At 44.1% G+C, this 22,422-nt stretch overlaps 1 protein-coding gene across 2 annotated transcripts in view; it reads left to right on the plus strand.

Annotated features, from left to right (window-relative positions):
* Positions 1 to 4,431: 4,431 nt before the first annotated feature.
* Positions 4,432 to 22,422, plus strand: part of LOC147333167 (RNA binding protein fox-1 homolog 3-like) — a 434,532-nt gene continuing 416,541 nt past the window's right edge. For both annotated transcript variants that reach the window (XM_086290156.1, XM_086290157.1), the window contains exon 1: positions 4,432 to 4,777. The gene's annotated coding sequence lies outside the window, so the exon portion shown is untranslated. The remainder of the gene's footprint in view (positions 4,778 to 22,422) is intronic.

A 22,422-nucleotide genomic window follows, 5' to 3' on the forward strand; every position in this document is an offset into this window, starting at 1 on the left:
CTCCTTGTCTTTAATCAACCCACAATGTAATCTTGCACCAGCTCTGGCCGAGCATTTGTTCCTGTTACTGCTTCACGACTGCTCTGCGGCTACTGAATGAAGCAATTTAAGACATGAAACAGCATTAGTGCAAATGCAGTAAAGGAGTAGAAAAGACGATGTAAAGTCAGAGAGAAGACAAAAGCAACAAAAAGGAGACTCTGACTCGAGATCTGAAGAAGAGCCATCAGTACGTGTGGGCCGTGTTAAATAATTTACTCCTCCCCGATTGGCCCTATTTAATTAGCCCTTGTTCTTCGGATTTAATCAGGCCCTCTTGGTTGGGGTGTTAGGCTACGAACTGTGAGGGGCAAAGAAGCATCATACGATCCCCTGCTGTGAGATCACAGCGGGGCCTCAGGTAGAGGACACAGGGACGCGTCCTACAGTTGATGCTAACAACACTAAGAGGGCACGGCAGCAGACCACGGTGACTCAGAGCGGGCTGCTGCGTGGCACTTCTTAAGCTTTAAATTACGTTTCCCTAAACATGCCGTACACTTATCTTTGCATGCAACTGTTGGACGTGTTTGTTGGTCAGAAAGTCGCAGAGTGTCGGACCCACAACCGCTCCTCCACCCCCTCTCTTAGGATTAACGCCTGCATCTTTAGAACTTGAATCTTTCTGGAAATGGGAGCAGAGAAGGGCTGCGTCTAAGTATTGTGTAGCCCAAGGCTAGTTCATAGGAGCTGCAAGCTACTGGAGGATCCAATTTCAGGCCATTTCGCCTCCTAAAAAAATTGTCTGAAGTGGAAAATCACACCTGATGGCCCTCTAGCGTGGCTTTCAAGCCACTAGATGGTAGTATGGAAGTCTTTGTACAAATCAATTTTCTGAGGGGAAAAAAATGTTATGATTAAAAAAAAAGATTTGACAAAAGTTCAGATGGCCATCTGTGTCCTTTAGTAAAAGACCATGTTCTCTTTTTTCCCACATAGTGGAGCAGTTTTTTCTCACACTGTAGGATAGGCATGAATCTGCCAGTGGAGGACATTGAATTCATTTTAAGCTGCACTCCCACAACGTGCAGCCAGAGCTGAGGTGCACACTTTGATTTGTGACATGCAGAGAAGGGGGGGAAAAGAGAGGACGATGAGGAAGAGGAAGAGGAAGCGAGGGGAACAGAAGCGCAGTGTCCCGCTGAGGTAATTTGCCTTGGGTCTTATAGAGCTTACTCGCACTGCTGGCAGAGTCATATGCAGACTGATACGGGGGGAAAAGAGAAGATGTGGGAACAGCATGAGAAGCCAGCAGAATCACAAGTGTTGTGGCTTTACCTTGTAGCTTCAGAGGAAATAAGAAAGAGCGAGACTGAGAGAAGGCTGGGAGTGGAGAAGGGTTTAACTAATACTCAAACAAAGGTAGCTGAGCGTGTGTGCACAGCCATATGCACACACACACACAGAGTCATCATCCAATGCATTGGGGAAAAGCTAAGGCCAATTTTCATGGGAGTGTAGCAGTTTTGAGCACACATAAGAGCCTGTGACACCCTTGGCGGTGCCAAGAGCCGACACATCAGCCAGCGTTGACAGCATGGCTGGCACATGCCTGAGGGGCTGGGAAACTTCCCTTCTATAATTGCATCCCATGTCAACCTGTGACATGTCAGGCTCAACCAGCAGGGAACTAACTAATCACCGGCCAGACCTCCATCTCGTATACCCTCTCATATCCCCGCTTTCACCCCGAACAACATAGTCCCACACCAGCTATCTGCTTCCCACTTCTGTTTTTGCACGTGTTAGGGAAGCACCCCTGAGCAGGCTATTACATCTTTATCTCAGCACCTGATGCCATCAGCATGACTCAACAGTGAAAGCAGCTCTGTCTCATTAGTCTTCTTCTTCTTAAAAAAAAAAAAAAGGTAGCAATTCCCATTTATTCCATCTGTTATTCTCACTGGCGCTCTGCAGCCAACACATTCCACTCATTCTGGGTAATGACATTAAATTTGTTAAAATTGGTGCTATGTTGAAAATGAGAATATCCTCTCTGCTCTCGCGGGGTGACTACCTGACGATTCTTAGGCTTCTTCCCACGTCCCGTGTGAAGTATGGCGACGCCGCGGCGGGTTACCACATGCATTTTAAGCGTGCAGCTTTGTGATTTAAGATGAGGAGAGGTTTTGTAGCGAGCTAACGTGTGTGATGGCAAGTCTGTTAAAGTCTGCAGATCGGGAAGTCCTCTTGATCTTTGATACGAGATATCTGTGTGGGTGCCTCTGTGACCACATCTTTGATCTTTGGTGTGTGTGTGTGTGTGTGTGTGTAAGTGAGAAAGGGAGCGACATGGTGCCAGAGCCTCCTGCCTCCTACAGATTGAGGTGAGAGCAGGCAGGTGGGGCTCTGTCGTGTCTGTGTGCCACAGTAACTGGATGTGATGGGTGGCCTCTGGGGATCTCTGCCTTAGAAGTGCTAAACGAGCGAAGCAGAGCAATCACACTGTTCCTGTGCGTGTTTGGGCGTCTGTGTGTGCGCGTTAGCGTGTGTGCCGCAAGCCCACACACTCCTATATATGATAGTCAGTTTGCTTTCCTGTTGCCACTGGCTCTGTGTCTGTGTAGGTGTGCGTGTCTGTCATAAAGGACACTGCATTTATCCTTAGACTAAATATAAGCGCCACGAGATGGATGATAGGATAAAACAGCCTGTAATGTGTTAAATGTTGCCAGGAAACAGGGCTTTTTAAATGACGACGACACAAACACGACTGCCCGGTTGGGTCAGAGGAGTGATGCTGAGGGCTCCAGACAGTCCACATGCGGTGGGGCTCCAGTAGCACGACTCCAGTTACAAAGGTGACGACAAGACACTGGTTCCAGTCTACATGTTGTGACCCCACCCTGCTCCAGCCACATCCCCCCGTGTCTCAATGTGATTGTTAGCCTGAAGCATCCGAAAGGGCAAGCTACTCGCCTCCCCTTCATTAGCCAAATGGAATTGACTTAATTCAATTACGGCTCCTCCCGTGAGGAGCCCACGTTTGTGCACATTTCTGCCTTTTGCACATCAGCTGTAAATCTGTGCGAGTCCCCACGCGTGTTTGCATACATTACACCTGCAACCTGCACGTCTACGAGAACAAAACAAACGAGCGCACGTCACAGGTCGTGTTCTTGCCGCGGGCAAGCCGAGGCCCCGGCGGTGGCACCGTCGAGGCCTTCGGTCCCACCGCTCCACCCGCGGCCTCGTGCGCCGCCCGAGCCGAGGTGAATGCCAAGGAGCCACTACATCAACCCAACCTCCCCCACCCCACCCCAGGGGAACACCAGCCAATGAATTACAGATTAGATCATTGTTACAGGATCATAACAGTGATCTAATTGCCAATTTCTCTTTTTAATTGAATTTGGTGGAGTGAAGAGGACGGAGATGGGATTCATGGGACTCTGTGTGGAGCCGATTGGAGTCGGTCTGCTGTTGACCGGGCACGACGGTTAATGAGGAGAAGAAAAAAAAAATTCCGGCGCTTGACATTAAGCTGCAGAGCTGGGCGTCCACTGCAGAAACGTCAGGCTTAATATCCTTACCAGTGCCTCTTGTTCAGACAGAACGGCATTTTTGAAATCTTTCAGGGTGTTGGCTCGCTAAAATTACCCAAATTACATCGACAGCATCATGTGTCACAGTTAAATCACTGTAACTAGTTTGCAGCTTCTTTTGGAATTTTTTGTTTTCTGTTTTTCTGCATTTTTTTTCTGGACTTTAACAATGTTTTTTTCTTTTCATTTTCCAAGTTCGGCTCCCAGTACAAACGACTTCGGTCTGAACCTCACGGATGCAGCTCTCTGACCTAGGCTGAGCTAATTGCAGTTTGTCTGCGTCTGTCTCCATGCCACGAGCTTCCCACATCTACTGCTCCTTTCCCACCCCACCACCTCCAAAACAGTCGGACCATAAATGAGCTCCATAGTGCTGTCTGATTACAGCTTGGTTAAATTAGATGAGATAAGTTAGCCCACATCTCCTCCACAGCCATGCTTGAGAGCTGACAAGCCCAATACATCTGTCGCGGCTATGGTAATTGAGATGGGGAGGGAGGGTGACGGTGGTTGGATATGGAGGAGTGATTTGTGTGTGTGTACATGAATACGTGTGTGCGTGTGTAGAACTGCGTGAATGGGAGGGGGGAGCCTCCCTCTGTCTCTTGTTCCTCAGTACCTGTCATTGATGAGGAGCCAAGGAGAAGCTTCAGCTTGAAGCTGTCATCGGCCCTCTGAATTTGTCTGCCTCACTCTATCAACCCTCCCTCCTCCTTCCTCTCTCCCTCCCTCTCTCTGATGTGGATGCAGAGTGTGTGAGTCGTGAGCCAGCCAGCGAGCTTGTGTGTTGTGTGCCGCAGGAACCATACAACCGCCTCTCGAGGTGTTTAAATCGGAGACGTCGGCAGAGCGACTGGGGTGCAGGCAGCTCGCCGCCCTGACACCACTGAGACCCATGCACCCTCTCCCGGACTGACAGGCCAATCGCAAGCTGCCTCTCGCCCTCCCTTCATCCAAAGCGTGCTCTCTCTCTTTCTCTGACTCGCTCACTCGCACTCCCTCCTCCTCGTCTTCTTCCTCTCTCTCTCTCATTCCTCTGTGCTCAATCCGTGCATCCCCTCCTCCTCCTCCTCCACCACCACCACCTCACACCTTTTGGTCAGAAGAGGAAGAGGAAGCCCAGCCCAGGGAGAGATGCTGAAAGGATGAAACTCTGACACGCCGACAGACCACAGGGAAACAAGAGCACAACTGTGAGTACAGCAGTCCTTTCACTTCTCACTCAGGCTTAACGCTGTCACACACACTTTGTCTCTCACGCACAAATGCACACACACACACACACGTGTTTGGCACATTTACTTCGTACCCACACTGAGACTTTACTCCACACACTGATCCAACAGCATACTCGCCATCCATGCACAGCTCAAGTGTCTTTGTCTTTTTCAGGCAGGCAGGCAGGCGAAAAAAGAAAAAAGTGCAGATTGTGTTTTCCTTTTTTTCCTTTCGTAAGGCGTGCAGTGTGTTTCTTGATGTCGGCTGTTTAGATTAGGCTTTGTCCTGTCTTTGCACAGCTCAAACAAAAACAATCCAACAAAAGTGTCATTCATACTTTGAGATTTTGCATACTTTTCCCAAAAAGTCAACCCTGCATTTTTATGTCTTTTTGTTCAGCTCAGATGTGAGGGGGGGGGGGGGGAAAAAAGCAAAACTAAAAGGACCCCAGTAATGAGCAAGGTCAGCTAAATCATGTTTCACACACACAGATTCTTTTGTCTGTGCACTTCTGCTGTTTTTATTGGCAATAAAAGCGTGCGGGATCGCCACATGAGGGAAGTATCCCTGTTCCCGTCTCCAATCTTAAATATATAAGCTGCTATAAGCCAATAGATGCCCGAGGGGTGAAAAAAGGGGCGTACTTTCTTCTCAGCGGCGTAAGAATCCCGAGCAGTCCCCGCTGCTTATTGTTTAGCGCTCAGCCAGGGGAGGTCTGCGTGCCGGGCTGATCTGCGCCGTTTGCGCCACACTATTTTTTGATTATGTTCCTGGTTCATCTCTGGCCGAGCCGATTTCCTATTTCCTTCTCCCATTTTGAGAGCGGGGAGTATAATATGATAGCAGCTCACATGTGGGGAAGTGCAGACAGTGGATCTGTACAGAGGACACAGATTGCATTTCCCCTGGAGAATGCTCTCGCTGTATTAAAGGCACTAGAGGGCTGCTCGGCACTTGTCATCAGCTTCGCTAGTAATGCCGGCGAGAGGAGAAAGTAGACGTGGTGTTTACAGCCACTCTCTCATTTAAAGAGCTCCCATTGGCCCTAATGCCACAGCTGCATCACACTGGCCCATTGCAATCCGGGTTATATTACATTTGTGAAGCCCAGGATATTGTGCGGTGCCTCGCTTGCTTCGAATGTGGGAAATGAAAAGATCTATATGTTAAACATCCCACAATATATTAGATTTGTTGCTGGACTGTAAACTCCTGGAGTGAGAATGAAAGCATTTGCATTTTTATGATGTGGTTTAACGTGGATCACATGCACCACAGCACCCATTTATGCTTAAAATTGAATTTATATTACCCCACGTTTTAGTTGTTTGGACTTCACTCTGCTGCTGTTTTATAATTCTCGGGCTTTTCTGGTTTAGCTGCTATAGGTGCTGTTTTTTCTGCATTTTCCAAGTCACTGAGTCTGAAGGTGGGATTGATTCCGATTGTTAGAAGCGTGCAGCGAGACATCGGCAGCTCTCGAGACCCGACGAGCCTCTGGTCGCTGATGTGTCAGCAAAAGTGAACGATCAGCCTGAGACTGACGTCCGCCTCCATCTGGCCTTGGCGAATTTACTGAACCCGTGTGGCTTAACGCACAAAGACACACAAATCAAGATAAACAAGACAGGCCTCTCCTCCTCCGGTTTTGCCTCAGATTAATTCCTGATTTCATGGCCTAAAAATAAAACCGACAACCTATAACCATCATCAAAGCTATGACATTTGCAGCAAAGAAAGACTACAAAAGCTACATCACAAAAAAGTACTTTAAACTCTGTGAATTAATGGAACTTTCATTTTGGATTTGCCAGTGGCTTTCATAGGAAATTTATGCAATTTAAATGCAGAACGCCTGTCTGCTTCTGAGTTGGTCACTGACCAATTTAAATGTATCTTTTCCTATATTGTATGTTTCATTGTGGAGAAATATATCGAAGGGAAGTTAATAGCCTTTTATGCTAGGAAACATATTTAATTACATATATCTTTCACTGCTAAGAATTTACCCCAGAGGTTCTGTTAATGTAAGTCTGTGATCTCCGCAGTTAATAAACCGCTCGTGAAGGCAAGATAAATTGCCGTCAACCCATATTCATCACTATCTGCTTGTGTATCTGCACTTATTGATTTGATAGTTGGTAACCAGTCCTGATCATCCATACAGATCCGTACAAAGCGAGGGCCGATAGGGTTTCCACTCTCCCTGAAGGCTCAATTACACAGCACGCACGAGGAAATGTGGGGGGAAGGAGATCAGCTTCTGACAAGGTCAAATTATATATGTCAGCTTGAAATCATTTTGTGTAGGTGTTCAGCCATGTCTGAATGTATAAAGAAAGAGACATTTGGTAAGTCAATAAATGTCATATGCTGGAGCTCATTAAATATTTTAATCACACATTTTGCTGATTAAATTATATCGACTGAATCGAGGGTTTGAGCTCCTGTTATTTCATTTGTTTGCATGTTTGTGTGTTTTGGTTGTTTCAAATCTCTCCCAGACTTTGGGATGTTGGGAACTAGTGATTGCACGTCTTGAATAATGAGCAACAGAACGACTAATTTGCACACTTGTTACTATTTAAACAGTTCTGATTACAATTGCAAGCCCATCGTATGTTTTCCAGTCTCGACACGCATGCGGCGCTGCTCGTGAGAGTTGACGCTGTAATTGGTGCGTTGTGCGGCTGTTGGCTTTCGCTGGCATTCTTAGACAATGGAGTACAGTGCCTATTCAGAACCTCCTGAATACCACAATTCAGCGATGAAGGACATGTGTGGCAAATATTGAAGAGATTTTTTTTTTTTTGTATCTCTTCATGAAAAGCCAAAAAAGCAGAATTGATTTGAGGAGTGAGCCTGGCAAGGATAGCTTGGTTTTAAAAACCTTTGTGAGAAAGATTGTAATGGCAGGGCAAAGTGCCGCTGAAGTCACAAGGTTTTTAAAGAAACACGAGCATACGTGCAATAAAACGTTTAACAGTTTCTAAGCTATGAAAGTGGCTTGGGCATCAAAATGCATTTTCCAATCCTGTATACAGTTGTTTTATCTGGATTTTACAGTATCTGCCTCCAGCCGAGATCAATAAAGTCGAATTTTGTTTGCACTGCTTAATAATTACATGTAGAACCTTAAATAGCCAACTTACAGCAACTGAGTGTCATAAAGGAAGTTCCAGGAATCCACAGACTATAGCCAAGTGGTCCCCAAAATACTTCATGTAAAAAACAAAACACATAAATATAAAATGATGTCCTCGTGTGGAGGCATTACATTCTGGCTTTTCTTGACCTCAGTAAAGTGTTTAAACTTTGTTACACAATGGTGACAATATGGTGTTGGGCTGTAAATTCTTCCTGTTCAAATAGCCCAGAATAGCTATAAGGAATTAAAAATGCATCCCAAACAACAGCTCAGGTCTCAGGAGGTTAAAGCAAGCATATTGTGAATGCTACTCCAATAGAAACAATGAGCTTGGTATCACTGCTCTTGCTCCTGCAGCAAACCTTCCTGCTGTTGCTTGGTTGTGCTTACTGTAGGCAGTGAAGGAGCTGGTGATGACAGAGAAATGCTTGAGCCAGTCCTCACAGAAGTTCAGACCGAGGCAGCTAAACTGGCGGCATATTAGAAAACCTTATTTGTAAGGGGTTCTTGGCGACAGGAGGACCTCTGGAAATGGGTTTCAAACCTCTGGGAGTTAGTCACATTAATAAATAATAGAAAAAGCATGGAGTAACATCATTTCCTCTGGCCAATCGTGTTATTTATCCATCTAAATTGAGAGTTGCCCAGGTTTGGGGATATCCGGTTTTTATGTAATGACATATAAACCCTGCTTTCCGGTCCAAACTACTCTGTGTTTGAGGTTGTTGTGTTTTTAACATGTTTTGTATCTTGTTCTATTTAATCTGAACAAGCCCCCAAAATCAGTCAGTGATCACTGTCAGTCTCCCTCTGTTTTTATTACCACTGTTAATTTTAAAGCTCAGTTTTCAAAACCTTATGATGTAACTCCAGCCCATGCAACTATATATTAATGACTAACCTCATATTGTGGATGGATTATCTCCGTTGTTCTCCTGACTGAAGTTTGGTCCGTGTACAGCATCCTGCCATGTGATTGCATTTGTCCCTAACCATCAGGAACCCTCACGTTAACTTTTATCGAGTAGCTAGCCACCACGTAGCACATCATTATATACCAGCTAGCCCAACTTCAGTAACCCTACAAACATCACTGCTGTTTAATTTCCTGTCTTCATTTATGTTGGAAGTGGTAGCAGAGCTGTACGTTTGAATTTTTCAGAAATCTCTCAGTCAGAACATGCTATATCATGTTTAGGTGGAAACTAGCGAGCTAACTCCCTGCTAACTTCAGACTCCGTTAAACTTCATAAATTCTGTTTTCGTGGATGCCTGGATGTTAAACTTCACTGTTACACCTGGTAGAGCAGAACGCTGATCATTTTATTACAGATGAAGGAATTTAGACAGTTTGTAACTCTCAGTGATGCCGCAGTGTTCGTTTGACTTTAGGACCTGAAGGAGACGGAGTTTGGACCTGGAAACGGCTAATGACGTCAGGCTTACAGACTAGACTGGCTTCAAAGCTGTCCACAAATCCTGCTCTGGTAACTCAAGAAGAAAAAAAAATGTTACCTTTCTGAGTTACTTGCATGAACTTATCACATCCTAGAGCAAGCGTGCCTCTAGCTGTAAGTCTTGCTCGTGACAGGATGCAAACATGAATGGCTCCCTCCTGAGCTCAGCTGTAACCTTAGCTAGCTGCTTTCAGCTGGCAGAAGTTCCTACATGAAACCATCCACAGAAAGGATTGAGTAACCAATTTTTTTTGAATAACCAGGTCATAATTTGTAGAAAGATTCATCATTGCTGATTATTTAAGTAGTTTTGGTCGTGTAGTTCGCTTTAGTTCTATTATATTTAAGATAAATGGACTATACTTTTATAGCACTTTCTTACAGTAAGCCTCATTCACCCAGTCACGCAACCCAATGATGTTTTGACATTCAGTCTAGGTAGAGCCAGGAACCATCAACCAATAAAACGGTTTGCGTGCATCACTAAACCTAACCCTGGTTCAGAGATAAAAAAAAATATGTAAATTTGTTTTAGGGGTGATTTTTTCTTTTTTAAAAGTCTTCTTTGACCTAGTAGAGGCTAGTAATTATGCCAAGTTTCAAAAAACATGTACATTTAAATACGAAACAGGTGGATGTTTGCCGCCTTACTTAGGTAAAAGAGATTCTAATTAATTTTCTGTGAATGCACAAATTAGTTGGTGAACCTAAAGACTATCAGAGGTCTCTTGATTATCCAAACTTGGTTCTTCCAGAGAGACTTATTGCTGTTGAGTTTTGGGTTTTTGTTAAATGTGATTTTTGAATGCTGCGAGCACAACACCTGAAATTCGATTCCCCTTCACCGTTTCTGGTTTGAGGCAGCAATTTCAAAGACGGATATCTCAAAACCCGAGCGAGTAAAACCAAAAGTATTTTTATGTGTAGATATCACTGGGGGCAAGAGAGGAAAAAAATGTGTTTTTGTAAATTACCTTATTAAAGTCCCGTAGCTAAATTGTGCTGCAAACAGTGTTTATTTAGTCCATTTCATTAGAAAGTTTATAGCAGCTCTGCATGGGCTTTTGCCATTCGGTCGCCATTTAATCAGTCTGCACCCCCAGCATTAACCTTCAGTACCTCTCTCTGTCATTCTCTGCAGGGTCACGCAAAGTATCATCAAATATTTATGATATTAATAATTGCCTTTAGGAAGGGAAAAAGAACATAAATAAATCTGCTCTGCAAAGCATACAATTAAGAAGTCCATTCCATGTAATAAATGGGCGAAGGGGAGCTAAAAGGGCAAAAAAAGGGCGAGACGTTACAGAATCGTCGAAGACGGAGACGGCGTGAAACACGGGCGGCGAACGGCTCTGGCTGCGCAGTGGAAGGGGTTTTTCTTCTTCTGTAAATTCGTGCATTATCTGGTGTGCAATTGTTCTTCTGAGAGCTAATGCGAGCCTGAGAGAAATCGTTGTTGTGGATGGCTTGAGCATCCGCGGTCCCCGGGGGGCCTCCTACATCGACAGACTCCAAATAGACAAACATGCAGACACCCACACACATGCGCACACATATGTACACAGAGCTGCTTAGCGTGGAAGCCGATTGAGGCAGGGCCCAACATTAATTATCTGTTTTTCAGCCGAGGTCTGGTGACAGTGATTAGAGTGAGGGTTTTTTTGGAGAGCGGTGCACATGCAGTCTAATGAGTAAAACTGGCTTCTCTATAGAGCTCTCCAGGCACACTTGATCTGCACTGTGCTTCGGCGAGTGTATATGTGTGTGCGTGCATGTGTGGGTGTGACTGTTGCGCCTCCAGGCATGCTACTGGGAGAGAGACACTCTGAATCTGAGGTTTAGACGCTGATGTAATAGTTGAGACACTCCCAAAGCAAAAAGGTCTTTTACATAATCGTTGTTTAATTGTGTCTTATTGTGACGATTAACGCTCGGTTTACTGGTCAAGGCCCTTTTGACTTTGGTGCTCGCTAAAGCTGCTGCTGCTTGGAAATAATGCGATTCTGCGAGCAAACCACACGACAGCGTGGACCGGTCTGTATCCCATGGAGTGTGTTTGGAAAAAAGAAGCGAGCTGCTTGCCTTGTGAGAGAATTATAAATGGCTGTGTCCAAACTTTGGCAGCACTGAGCCAAAAATACTCACAGCACAGTAGTGTGGAACAGCAGTGAATCTCGTGTTGATCTCAAAAACAAAGGGCTGATTTTCAACAGGCTTGGCAAAGAAATGACTCGAATGAGGTTAGAGATTTAAAATTCGGTCTAATGCTCGCAAGGTTCAGGGTAGTTTGACCTAAATATGCTCCGATACGCTGCAGGGATTCATATGTAAAACATTGTTTTATCTGAACACGGCAGGGTTCAAACCGAATCAAACGCGCGGACATTTTCTGCAGCTCAAGCAGCCGATCCTTTCACCGAAAGCACTGGTCCAGCACATCAGCTCTACGGTATCGTCGACTAAATCACATTTGTGAAAATGCCAATGCCGGTGTGCACCTGAGTGATAGATTTCTGCCTGCATCGGCTTGCCTTTAGGCGAAAGCCTACACGTCATTTTCCACACCATTTTGTCCCAAAGTCGATTACTGTGCCTCTGCAGCTATGGCCGCCTCTGAATCGAACCACACATTTAGCTCGCTAGCTGCCAATAAAAGCCACAGAAGCCCGGCTTCCATCAGCGTAATGATATTTCAGCCTCAGTATTAGTTCAGCACTGTTCTCCACAGCAGTTTCTGCTCAATTAAAGATGGTCCATATTTAAATATGTAGAAAATCAGAACGCCGGGCTGGCCCGTGTGCATTCAGATATGCTGGCAAACGGTTAAATGATGAAGTTTGAAATGGACTTTTTAAGCAGCCAAACGGTCCACACCTTTTGAGTTTAAATAAGGGGAGCAGTTCATTTGTAGCTGTGAAATTTTCCTTTAACATTATTGATGTAGATTAACTTTTGAAAAGGTAAGTAAGTGAAATGTGAAATAATTCATCAAGAGGCAGCCATGTAAGAAATGTGATTTTCCCCGGCAGAAAGACCTCGTAGACCATTACCCCAAACAGAGGAAGTAGATTAAGGGTGGGGCCCCCTCTCGCTCGCTCGCTCGCTCTCGCTCTCGCTCTGTCTGCGGGCCTAAAAGTATGAATAGCACATTTCCAACCAAACTGCCAGGCAGAGCGGAGGAAATAAATTTCAGCTAGTGTCAGCCCTGTGCACTCACGGTTTGGAACTTCCGTTGTCTTCCCTTCCCCGACCGCTTCAGTTTTATTTTGCGGGAGCTGTCATTTCCCATAAATCCCTAGGAGGAGGCGTCCGTCAGAGCTGCCAGCTCCCCTGTGTGGAGCACCTGTAACAGGGGAGCGAAGTGACAGTTGTGCTGGGACGGTCCCATCAAATGTGCACGCGCATGCACGCAGGACCGGCTGCTCCAAGACCTTTGTACGTTTATAAAGACGGCGGCGGCGGCAGTGGCCGTATTAAAAGTTACTGTATCATGAATGAGCGAGCACATTTTGGGCTTATACCGTAATTCTAATTTTAATACCTCTGAGAGCTTCCACCTGCTTTCATAAAATATAAATGAGCCCCATTTAAATAACACCGTGCTGGTAAATAAACAGAATAGATACGGTTTCTCCCTTTGCTGCGTCAGTCTCCGTATTTCATATTTCCAACCGCACCTGTCAGTCTGACACTTAAACAAATGGCCACATTGAAAAAAATTACAGCGCACACAAGTCCGCGGTATCTGTCAATTGTCATTTGCCCCAGACTAATTGTTATTATATTTATAAATGTGACATAGAAACGCTCGTGAGGTGGAAAAAGAGAAGTCTTTCTCCCCTTTTTTTTTTTTTTATCTGATTCAGCTGTCAGCACACATGCTCCATCATCTGCGCTCCAGGAAATTAGAAAGGAGAAACGTTTGACAGCACAATTTCACAAAACACCGCCACGCCATCATTTCATTTTCTCCAAACCATTTTTTCATTTATTTATTTCATTATTGTCTTTTGAAAAACAAACAGAGCGATAACACTGGTTCCTTTGCAGGTAATTTATCCTTGTTGCTGTGTTACGCTTTACTTTTACCTTCCAAAAAATGAACCCCAGCTGATTTACTAGTGGGATTTCTCCAAATCAAAAGAGAAGGGGTCGTATTGTAGGGGTTGACTAGCATGGATTAAGTCTAGTTCGGTTTCACGGCTGATGGCTTGGGGCCATTTTGACTAACGGGAGCTCGATCTAGATGGCGGCCGGCCGCTCCGGGTCTGCCTTTGGCCTCCCGGCCTGAGCTGCTCCGGTGAGTGTTGACCAAGACGGAAAAAAGTCATCAGTTGCCGTTCAGCCACGGGAGTTATACATCACCAATGTCAGCGGCTAGCGGCTGCTTATCTCTCAGGTATCGATTGGAACCGGTGCTGCGGCCAATCAATGGGGGCATTTCATTCTCCTTGAACATTTACTTTTTGATGCTCGATACTGATTGGTCGGGCTCATTCCGGTACTGTGGGGCTTTATCTGCTCTGTGTTATGAAAAGGAGTGGGAAGAGAGTGATGAACACTTTGGTGTTGGCAGCCTGCTGAGCTTCTCACGGATGTGCGTGGCATATGTGCGAGAATCCTGTTGTGTTCCCCCTTCACTGCCAAGAACCCACAGATCTCGCTTAGAGGTTTGATTCAAATTTGCACTCTAATTTTGGTACACATAATTCCATCACAGAGATACGAAGACCAAAAGGCTTTTCTACTCAAGAAGTTTCCCTGGATTACATCCAGCGTCCCAGCAGCTGAAGTACACGTGTAATCTGTGAGAAACCTGTAAGAGGTTGTTACTGAGAGAAGCTTTGCTTTGCACGGCTGACAGTTCCTGAAGCCAGTTTTGCACGTTATATTTTCGATATATTGACATTTTCACTTTCAAAGAAACTGGGCACAACGTGAGCTGTGTACAAACCTTTTTGTACCCGATGGTTGTTCGAGTGAAGGCATTGATCAGCCAAGATGAGCCACGATCCAACACAGTTGGGCACCACTAGTGTGCTAATCAGATTTAATAGACAGAACTTTTATTCCCTAACTGAAAATGCGCCTCTACCCTTAAGCCTCTTATGCTCACTTGAGGAAACAGCAGCCCGTAGGACAGAGAGGCAATAATGAAGCCACAGTTCCCGTAACTGAAAGGAAAACACGAGCCAGTCGGAGCTGGTGTCTGACCAAACATACACATGTACACTTAGGTCCATAATGTGCTGGACGATTTTGTCTCTGTCCGAAACCACGGTGGATTTTAAATCAGACAATCAAAGTGAAGACTTTCAGCTTTAATTCAGGACCTTTACAGAAATGTTGTGTCTGTTGTTTAGGAATTATTCTTGTGCACCGTCTCCAGGCTCAAAATTAACTGGACAGACTAACGTGATTTCAAATATATGGGTTGTTTTTAATACTTTGATGAAAGTCCTTCATAGTGTCTGACTGACCGATTGCAGTTTCCTTGCTTGAGTTGCTCTGACATCACCTTCGGTTGCTGCTTGTTTGTGGGTCTTTCTGCATTCATTTTTTTATTAATAACTGTAAAGCATGCTGTATTGGTTTGAAATCCAGTGACTGACTTGGTCATTGTAAAATATTCCATTTATTTGCTTTGAAACTCTTGATTTGCTTTTGCCTTTTGCAGGGCGAAAAACGTCCTGGCTGAAAGGGTTCTGCCCGCTGTCACATGATCAGTAAAAACTAGTGACCTGGTTCCACTGGCAGCCGTACATGTCCATACGTGTCCATGCCATAACACTACCTCCACCATGTTGGACAGATAATGTGGCATGCTTCAGATTGTGAGCCGTTTCCCTCCTCCGTGATTTTTACCTACCTTCATTATTCTGATTCAAGATCATCTTTATTTCATCTGTCAAATTTCTTTGCTATGATTGTGCGCTGTGACTCTTTTTGATGTTTCTGGTGTAAACAACAGCCGGAAGTTGTAAACCTCTGCATCTCCATTCATGAAGGCATCTCTTGATTGCAGATCTTTGCAATGATGATCTCCTTTTTCAAGGGTTGCTTGACAACATCTGTTGTGATTTTTTTTTTCCTCTTAACCGTGGAAATATTTACTGGGCAGCATGGTCACATGGTGGTTAGCATTCTTGCCGCACACCAAGAATGACTTGGGTTTGAATCGATCATTTGTCCTTTCTGTGTGTGTCCGGGTTCACTCCAGGTTTCACTCGTTTTGTGAAACAAGTGCAACACAAACCAGAAATCTTTTAACGTGAAAGTGCCTTAGTACTGAAACCAACATGTTTCAAAAGGAACAACTTTTACTTTACATTTACATCCACAGTTAATTAACCTATCATGCATGTCTGTTAGGCTTGTTAGGGAGGAAATGTACCTGGAGAGAACCCATGAAGGGTTCATACAGCCAGCCAGTGGATTCAACTCAACAACCTTCATGCTGACGGCTAACTCACAGTCGAATATCATTATTTGAGTACGTCTTTCTAGTCCAGAAGACATTTTGCAAGTTCAGCCTCAAACCTGCTTCAGTTCTTGTCTTATTCTCAGCATTGAAAGCAAAACGAGAGGTACTTGTACCATACACACAAACATTCAGGTGGTCCTCCTCTTGGGTCTGTGATCTGAGTTTTTCTTGTCCCAGTTTTTTCCAGATTAGAGATTAGATGAGTTGCATACAGCAGTATAAAGATGCAGTGGTTTAATAGAGGACCGTGGCTTTTTAGAATATATGAATTGTGTGCATATATAGAGAGAGCAGCTTATAACACAGACATTTGCCTTTTTTCTCTTTCCCACTTTCTGCCTGCTGCTGCATTAAGTACCCCGCGGGAGTGGTTTCTATAGCAGACAAACTATTTATTGTTCCCATCTCCTCATCGTTCCCCATTATTGTGATTGCCATACATAAAACACTGCGAATTTAAGGTACGCTGCTACTGCTCTTCCACTCTTAGTAAATTAAAAATGAATCAGTGGGAGTTCTGAAGACAGAACTGTCTTCCTGTACCTGATAGAGTAACCAATAAAACTGGGGATGATGATAAGGGAAATTGTACAATCTGAAAAGAAATCTAGAGTTCCTCAAATGTGGATCTACAAATAAAAATTGTTCTTGGAAGAAAAAGTGCCAGATGATGACCCATTTTTCAGGTTTTGTATTCATAAAGTGCTCTGTGTCAAAGTGTATAGATGGCTCATAGTGAATTCATGAAGCAATTGTACCAAAAAAAAAAAACGAAGCGCGTTTCTTTGATTCACTTTCGGATGGAAAATGAACGAAGACAGTTATGCCACTCTATTTGTGCTTCTTCTGGATCCAGAGAGGTCACGGTTTGCCTGATATCTTTCTTATAGGTCTCCTTAACCTTTGCGGAAGTCTTATTGACTCTTACTAACCTTGCAGGGAACTGCTGGAGGACAGGAGATGATGAGCGTGCTCGGTATATGGAAAAAGGCCCATGTGGAGGTTTTTCCGCCCCCGCCCCGCCCTTGCCAAGCGACACCACTACCAACGCTTTGCATGACCTTTGCCTTCTGATTTCTGTTACCATGGTGAATCCTACATTGTTGTGAATTCAGCCACAGCGGACATATGTACAGTATGATACTCCAGCACACCAAGCTTTAATGCAATTCCATTAGTTACTGCATAGTTAGGAGGACCAGTTCTAATAGAGGTTAAAGGAGAAAGCGAGATCGTAAATGCAAACCGATCTCTTTTTTTATCGTTTTTATCATTTTTAACTCTGTTTCCTCGGGTCTTTTCCCGTGTGTCATGAATAAATCTTCTTTTTTTGGTCAGTCTGTGAAATATTGTTGGACAAACTGGTCGTGGCGCAAAAAAGGTCGGGGACCGCTGGTCTAAGTCATCGTCGGCGATGACCCCAGCTCTAATCTTAACCTTCATCCTATGTAATCAGAAGACTCGGCGTTCTGGAGACAAAGAAAATAATCAGTGTAAAGTTGAAATTTCCTACAGTTTGTGGTTAATAATTAATGGCTCTGTTCTTTTCAGCCTTTTTTCTAAATAAAGTTTTGTATGACATTTGTATTTTCAGCATTTTTTAGCAGTTCAGTTAATCACACACACACAAAAATATGTTTCACAACAGTAGCTGTGTTAAGGGTCATTTTCTGCCACAGTCCACTATGGCTGAGGCAGAATCAGGCTGCTACCAGGTAGGCTGGTAATGCTTCAAACAGAGCCTGTTGTATTACTGTTGCACAGTTATTTTCCTCCTTTTCAGTGCTGATTCCAGAGAATGGCTTCTTGCTATTGGAAGTGTTTGGGGGGAGGGAGGAGGCCGGGGAGGGGTCAAAACAAGACTGAGCTGTCGAAACACTGAGAGCCATCCTTCACGTCTGACTGTAGTGGTTAAAGGGCAGCCAGGCTCTAAAAGAAACCATTAGCATTTAGATTTGAGACTCTCCGTGCGCAGAGTAGCAGGGAGTGGCTGCGCTACACCTTAGACTTTTTATGCTTTGAGTGGGCCCAAGTGGCAGCTCCGGAGCCCTGATCAATCTCTCAATATGCCTAAATTGCTTTGGATGACCTCCTCGCGAAGGGACGGGATTGGCCATACTGATGCTTATCCAATCAATAGCAGATGCTATCATGGCTCATCAACAATGAAGTGTTTTTAATGGAGGTCAGGGCATGGAAGATCTAATTCATTTTAATTTGTAAGTTGTGGCATGACAAAATTCTAATCAGGCCGCTTTGCTATCAGATATGCAGACTTCTGAGTGTCCCGCTCCGTCTCGCGCTCTCATTCCTTCTTCTCAGCCTCATTTGCATTCATGTCTGTCTGTTTGTGCCCACACAGGAGCGGAACGCATGAATGTATACATGACATATATTAAATATCAGTCAGCATTGAGTATCGCTCAGTTTCTAATGTTGAGCATTTCCCTTTTAAGGTGTCCGCATTTATCCGAGACAACTTTTTACTGAGGAACACTCTTGTGCGCGCGTTTTTCCTCATTAGGTGAAGATTGAAAAGATGACAAATATGACACGTGCAATTTATTATCTTAATTAATTCACTGTCTTCTGTCATAGACGGGCCAGCTCTGCCATCTAAAAGCCATTTTTCCGCGGTGTCGGTGGTGTTGTTGTAGGAAGCCCGCGCTGTGTCGTTTGCCCAGATTAGTGTAAGAGGTGAGCTTTTTCCATCTCCCTTTCCATTTCAGCTAAATTTGTCTCAGCCACAGTAATATGCACCACGGGATCTTTCCCCCGTGAGCGGAAATGCAATTGGAATGGGATGCGGCCGTCCGTTGTGATTGTGTGCAGATGAACCTGTCTGCCCTTGCGCCCGGTGCATGAGTGAGGCCATGCGATGCCCATTGCCTGCGTTGGCTTTCAGTGCAGAAGAGAAGAGGGCAGGTCCGGGGGGCACACTCTCCACACAAGGTAGCGCACTTGCTGAGCTGTGACAAATGCAATCAGTGCAGAAGATCGCCACGCTATTTCAAATGGATTAGGCTTCCTCTCAAGATAGATGGAGGAAAATTGGCGAAAACCTCCTGTCATTGTTGGCATAAACAAGAAATGGGTTGCTGTCATTACAGAAATATTCAAGTCAAGGATAGAGCTTGTAAAAAAAGAGGAAAAAATGGCCTTGACGAAGCCGAAATGTGGGGAATGCATTTAGGGAGGGATTGGGCTGAAAACGTTCTGTTCAAGGTCTGTTGCCTCCCCCCACCGCCGCGACCGTTGGTTGTAACACAGAAATCTATGAGGGAATTATGGAGAATAATCATTGATGAGAGCCAAGGGCATTATGTTGTACTGAAAAGAGAAGCTTCAGAAGTAAGCAGCACCAACCCCCCGTCCTCACTCTCGAGTGTCCCCATTGATTTATCAGGACTCTATTTTTAGTTGCACATGGAACAGTAATGGATTCATGGGAATTAACAATGATTCATGTGAAGCTAATATCAGAGATTTCAGAGGCTCGATTAATGCTGGAGGAATTCAGCCCGTCAACTCCCCAATTATTCATAATATTTCTCACACTGCATAAACACAGATGCTTCTACCTTATCAAAAAGGCTTGTTAAAAGGAGCTGGTGGTGTGTTGGCTTCCTTTCAAACTACACACTATAAGAACATCTAATGGGCTTCAATTATTAGCATCAATGTTTTTCCCTTCATGGTCCGGCTGAAAGTGGAATGCTGTTTTCGGATTGCTGTTACCAAAACATAAATTCCAACACCGAGCGTGTTTGTTACCCTTTTAATCCTGACGGTGTCTAGACATGCCGACTGCGGGGGGTTCCTACCCCATTAAAACGGATTTGGATATAATTTAGTTCAACAGTGAAGTGCAGTTTTTTGGTATCTTATGCAAAGAGGTTATTTACCAGTAATGTAACATGCATGCTCTGCACCTCTTTTGGTTCCAGCCCCTTAAGATGTATTTCTAATTTTTTCTCTTAGATATGGGGCCAAAGTGCAGGACTTTGACACTGGGAAATGGAATTAGGTTTAGGCAACAAAGCTATCTGTTTAAAGTAATTAAAAGACCGGGGTTTCATTTAATTAATTCGATGCTGCGCGGTGCTTAAATTTCTCCGTGAGCCGCAAGCGTTAGTTCATTAGAAGCGCAAAATCTGTCAAGAAAACAAGTTTAAATGTTTCAGTAGGCATTCTGTAACTTCATGGTGTCGTGTCTGGTGTAGCAGCTAAGCACTGAGACAACGAATGGTGCGTGAAGTCCACCGTACAAATGAAGCACTACGGGGGTGATTGTTTAGGCAACTAAACATACAGAAGTGTGCAACGGTTTTAGGCAGGTGAGAAAATGCTGTAAACAAAGAATGCTTTCAGAAATGGGAGTGTTCATCTTTTATTTTCATCAATCAACAAAATGCAGCGAATGAACAAAAGAGAAATGTTTGCTGTGACCACCCTTTGCCTTCTTCTAGGTACACTTGCACACAGTTTTTGAAGGAACTCGGCTGGTAGTTTGTTCCAGACATCTTGGAGAACTAACCACAGATCTTCTGTGGATGTCATGTAAACCTGACACACTCGATGATGTTGAGATCAGGGCTCTGTGGGGGCCGTACCATCACTTCCAGCACTTCTTATTCTTCTTTATGGTGCAGATAGTTCTTAATGACTTTGGCTGTACGGTCGGGGTCGTTGTCCTGCTGCAGAAAACATTTGGTGCCAATAAACAACCTTTTATATTTTTGAAAGCTTTCTTTGTTTACAGCATTTTTCCATACCTGCCTAAAACCTTTGCACAGTGCTGTATATAAACTGTATTTGAATGGATAATGAACAGATAATTTTAGGGATCTTGTCCGTTTCTGCTTGTAACATTAAATAAAAAAGTATTTTCTTCAAGAAACGGTACATCAGCGTAATCAAAGTGTCTGTTGTAGGTTTCGTCATTGTTTTTTATTTGTATTTCTTTCTAGAAATAAAATAATCCACACTTGACTATCGAGCATGTTTATGTGAAACTGTCTTGGATGCAATCAGTGGAAGAAGTCATTTCGGTGCCGTTACCCCAGTGAGTGCGTCAAGAGTCATCAGCAGACTTCAGATTGATATAAAGAGAGCAGGAGAGTGTTGATGCACCGTCTCGTTGGTTTGATAGTGTGTGTGTGTTCAGATGTGTAATGTAAAATTAGTTTGAATGTGTGTGTTCAGGCTTGGCTTGGCATTCTGCTTTGGGGTCGCTTGTAGCGTTTGCTCGGTGCAGCGGGCATGACCACAGCGACAATGGCGTTGACTTCTGCCTTTATTAAAACGGCACATGTGTCGTGTCACTCGTCCTCAGTCTTGTGCTTTATTCCACCTCGGCCGGTACCGTCCTCGTCGCAGAACATTAACCTTACCTCGGGACTCGGTATAGAATTTTGTTGTTGTTGACGGAACCAATGAAGCACAGAAAGCTGCATTAACTTAGTGCCGAGTTTATAAAAGGAATTACAAAAAGGGTTTTACGAGTTTAGCCCTCCAAGCAAGACTTTTTTCACCGACCACAGCATCTGGCAGGGAAGATTCCTGAGCAGCCAGTCAATGGAGATAAAGCTACAGTTGTTTCCTGTCACTAACATATGGACCTTTCTGTTATGTTACATACTCTTGCTTTTGTGTGAACATCACATTATATCACAGGAAACAGACGGCAGCTGAAATTAAGAATTTCAGTAAGATTGCCTCGGGCAGTTTGTACGTCTTCATTGTTTTTCTGTCTTCATATTGACTAAGTCCAAATATACCCCGAGGCTGAAAAGCAAAATAGCCCCGATTTTTAAGCCGCATTAATTTTATTTTAACTTTAGAATTAGGTAAACTGCAACATTACTGTTCATATTGTATTTCCTATCGTGCTTCGTATCAAAACCACACTGATAACGCATGTCTTTAGAACTGAAAATAAAAGGGGAAAAAGTTTTACACAGCCTGTAGAAGTCAATGACAAAGCTTGTATGTACTGCATGAAAGCAGAAGGTGGGTAGAAGGAGAGAGAGCGTACTAGATTCAGCTTCAAGGATGTGAGATGTTAGCGAGTTCGCGTCTAGGTCACGTAACATCTAACTACTTTGAGTATACCTCGAACTCAAAAGAGGTGCTTTCATCTGTTTCGGTGACTTTATCCGAACTTTTATGAGCACTAGAGCTGATTTATTTCTTCTGAGTTTATTTATGTAACCTGATGCGCACTGTTATCTACTGTTAGCAGAAAAAATAAAGTTTGTCAACCCTTTGGAATCACCGCGAGTAATCACTCACAGTGCAGCCTGAAAAAGCAGATCTCGTGAATTTAGCACAGAATTTTTACACATTTCATCTACACAGCTGTTATAGTTGATCTGTATTTTTTTTAGATGTCTTAAATGAATGAACAGCCCTCTGTAGGTCCTACCACAGGCTCTCAGTTGGGTTCAGATCAGGACTCTTGGCTCGACCACTACTGAACCAGAACTTTGTCTCTTATTCGTTTCCTTCTGTGTTTTGGATCATTGT

Source organism: Aulonocara sp. 'chitande type north' Nkhata Bay, linkage group LG4, assembly GCF_057382095.1.
Source record: "Aulonocara sp. 'chitande type north' Nkhata Bay isolate Kocher_YH1m ecotype deep benthic linkage group LG4, A_spYH_male_GT1.1, whole genome shotgun sequence".
NCBI lineage: Eukaryota > Metazoa > Chordata > Actinopteri > Cichliformes > Cichlidae > Aulonocara > Aulonocara sp. 'chitande type north' Nkhata Bay.